Source organism: Notothenia coriiceps, unplaced genomic scaffold (assembly GCF_000735185.1).
Source record: "Notothenia coriiceps isolate Sejong01 unplaced genomic scaffold, NC01 NC01_scaffold00036361, whole genome shotgun sequence".
NCBI classification, from domain to species: Eukaryota; Metazoa; Chordata; class Actinopteri; order Perciformes; family Nototheniidae; genus Notothenia; species Notothenia coriiceps.
The window spans coordinates 109104-112928 of record NW_011369062.1 but is presented as its reverse complement, the minus strand read 5'-3'; the positions used below and the strand labels follow the sequence as shown (position 1 = coordinate 112928).

At 48.1% G+C, this 3825-nt stretch overlaps 1 protein-coding gene across 2 annotated transcripts in view; it reads right to left on the bottom strand.

Annotated features, from left to right (window-relative positions):
- The window catches only part of pir (pirin), a 19264-nt gene that overhangs the window by 8637 nt on the left and 6802 nt on the right, over positions 1-3825 (bottom strand). The gene's annotated exons all lie outside the window — the stretch shown is intronic.

Here is a 3825-nt window from a genome sequence, read left to right as displayed (position 1 = left end):
TCCACCTCCCTTCGCAGGCCACAAGTCGTCGCTCTCCGACGAGACCGTCTCCGCACGGTCTACCGATACCTCTTGCGTCGTTGGTACACCGAATCACTTTAAAATGGACCGACCTATAAAACTGCAGAGAGAGCCACCACTAAGGGATCGGACTTGTGGTATGCAGAGCGCAGCCACAAGCGCAGACCTCAGTTGGAGACGAAGAAGAGGGTCAAGGACGGGAGGACAGGTCCTCGGACAAGACGCACTTGAAGGCCAGACCGAAGCCTCCCCAGGCTGCCTCGGAGGATATATATACAAGAAGATAATCATACATATAACACATCCAAAGAATAACGTCGGACACAGATACACTTAAGAGTACCAAAAGAAAACGAGGAGAGAGACAGACACAAGGAGGAATCGCAGGTAACCAGAGGTGAGAGTCACGAAAACAGAGAGATACGAAATAGAGATACAAGAACAGGGGTCAAGACCGGGTACAGTCGGTACCAAGGCCGGGGCCAAGACCGGGGTCGTCGGTACCGAAGGTGGGGCCAGACCCAGGTCCGTCGGTACCAAGGCGGGTCGTCGGTAACCAAGGTCGGGGCACAACGACCGGGCCGTGCGTCGGTAACCAAGGTCCGGGTCGTCGGTACCAAGGTCGGGCACAAGACGCGGCTCGCTCGGTACCAAGTCCGGGGGCAAGACCGGGGTCGTCAGTACCAAGCGGCGGGGTCAAGGGACGGGGTGCCGGTAGCAAGGACCGGGACAAGGCCGGGGTCGTGGTACCGAGGTCTGAGGTCAACACCGCCGGTCCGCCAGGTCAACCAACAACCCCGGCCAGGCCGGCGTCGTCGGGGTACACAAGTCTGGGCTCAAGACCGGCGGTACGCCGGTACGGGCGCGAGGAAGAGTCCGGGGTCGTCGGTACCAGCGAGGAGATCAGGAGAAGCGCGTATCAGGAAGAGATCAGGGAAGAGAATCAGGGAAGGTTCAGGGAGGAGATCAGGAAGAGATCAGGGAAGAGCTCAGGGAAGAGATCAGGGGAAGAGTTCTGGGGAAGAGATCAGGGAAGGGCTCAGGGGAAAGATCAGCCCAAGGAGATAGGGAGACGATCAGGGAAGGAGATCAGGGGAGAGATCAAGGAGGAGATCAGGCGCAAGGGTTCAGGAAGGGTTCCAGGGAAGAGACACGGCGAAGAGATAGAGGACGAGCTCGGAGCAGCCTCAGGAGCAGTGGAGAAGCTCGGGAGAGAGCTCGGGGAGAGCTCAAGGGCAGAGGCAGCGGATGAGTCATACAGGAGATGAGTTCGAAGCGGATGAACTATCACTGCACCTACAAAGGCGCACCCCACACCAGGACGGTTGCAGCACTACCGGAACCAGGTCACCAACCGGCCGTAAGCCAAAGAAAAGGAAAAACTCAGTAATTCCTGCTCAAATGGATCTGCTGGGCCCATCCTTGGTTGGTTCGCTCTGTTACGGGTGAGCGAAGCAAGCAGGACCCAAATGCAGATAACACTGAAAATACCTTTATTTCAAGGACATGGAACACGGACAACCAGAACACTCCCCGGTGAACACAGTCACAGACAAACGGCGAACCAACAATGACAGACAGCAAAAACAGAACTTAAATATACACAAGACTAATCAACGAAACAAGAGACAGGTGAGGAGGGAGGAGAAAACACAGGGGCACCAGGTGAACACAATCAAGTAAACAGGTAGGAGGGAACAGGTAGGAGGGAACACACACAGACAGGAAACCAAGGAAAGATCTAAACAAGACAAAACACAACGCAGACAGAAAACTTTGTCTACACTCGGTTCGACAGATACCAATAGGAGCATACAAATTTGAAGCCTAGTACAATGAGTACAGATCAGATAAATTTTGCCATTTTCAACCCAGCCTCATGTACCTGAAAACGAGATTTTGATTATACGACGAAAATATTATAAGTAGATACTAAACTTTTTGTTTTAATAAATAATACATGGTTCTTTTCTGCGATACGTGTAAAATTTTTTCCTTAAATCTCAAATAAAAACAATACAAGATTAGTGCTTCCTACGGATAATAATTTGGCCAACCATAAAAAACTTTTATCTACGGTAAAGGACGAAAGATAGGCCATACTAATCCCCAAACAGGGATTTGAACGACGACAACGAAAGTATTGGAGGTAGACTTTTCTCGTTCCTCGGAGTAAAGTCTCTCGACACTGAGTGTCTGTCAGTGAGGTAGTGCCGCACCAACGCACACAAACCTTAACTCGGTAGTACCAGGACAAACAACATGATAGTACGCACGATACGTCCTCTACTAAATCTCTCGCACTCAGACACGCTCAAAAGTCGAGACAATAGTGCTATTGTCTTCTCTCAAAATTGGGAATATATAGGACAAACAATTTTTATATGAGGTAGGGTCAAAAAATACTTTTCTTGTTTATTATGAACAATCTTATATAAAAAAGCTTTTTATATATAAAGTTCCTTATAAACAATAATAACAAAATAATAATCCAGGGAATATAACACAAAGTTACTGACCGTCGGTTTTAGTACAACTTACCGTAACAATATAAAAATACGTACAGTCTAAATTTGTTTTTGAGTGTGAGCACAAGGATTCCGGTCTTTTACGGTGGGAGTGTTTTTTGACGGTGATTTTAATACTATATAAGTTTATAAAAAAGGGCTCGAAAGTTTCTCATTTAGAAAATTTTGGATGAGGTCGGACTGATTTTACCTTATTATGTTCTTAGTAAAACTTGGTCCTTTTTTTAATATAAATGTTTGCTACTTGTACCTTACTTGTGACATCCACACAGACCGACACTCTCAGGTCGAGTCCAGCTTGGTCCGCGGTGCGTTTACCTGTCTGGGGACACCCAGGAACGTATACTAAAAGGGTGTAAACGTCGTCAACGACGTTTGAGAAGACAGGTACGTTTTACGCGGTGCACGGAGGCACGAAAAGCGCAAGTGACTACTCTCTCCCCGGACGTCGTCGACGGTCTTCCATTTACACCACGTAAAAGTAATATTTCAACACATATAAATGTCTTTGATTCTTCGCATATTTGTAGTCCAAATTTTTGATTTTTCTCCAAATGTTTTTTCTGTGTCGAGCGTTGACTTTATACAACCTCAAAATAAACTCAATAATTACAAATGTAAAAAACCAGATACTCTCTACGACTAAACTTTGGCACAATTTCAATGATGTCAAATGCCGTAAATGGGAGGACAAGACGGCCTGTCTCCCTCCGGGCAGGGTGTTTGAAACCGGCGACATAAATGAGGAGGCGTGGACTGTCAACTCCCTCGGAGCACCCCGACGCTCACACCGGATGTCTAGCTCAAGTGAGGCAAGTGCCTCCCCATCCCAGCTCCCTTACCAAACCCTACACCGGATTTACCAGTGCCTAGACACACCGGCAAAGAGATGTAGCTCCTACGAAACGAACCCATCAAGTGTTACAGAACCGCTAGTGAACGAAGTCTTCGATCGTTCTTAGGAAGGACCGTAAGCGTTTTTGCTTCTCACTTGTGTCCGAATCGTTCACACCGTCCACACGCAGTATACTCTCCGGCGGCGGAATGTAAAAGGCGGTTGTCTAAACCCCCTTAACCAGGCACGCGTTCGTACACACCCCTAAAATTACTGCGATTAAGATGAGGTACACCGTCCGGAGGCTTTAATGGGGTTGGCTTTCCTGCGTCGCAGCAGCCACCTTAAGGTTCATAGACCTCTAACCTTGTCAGGAAGACGCCGTGATGGATACTGCATCATAGGAACTTTATAACCAAACCTTCGGTCAAACGGAGCTCT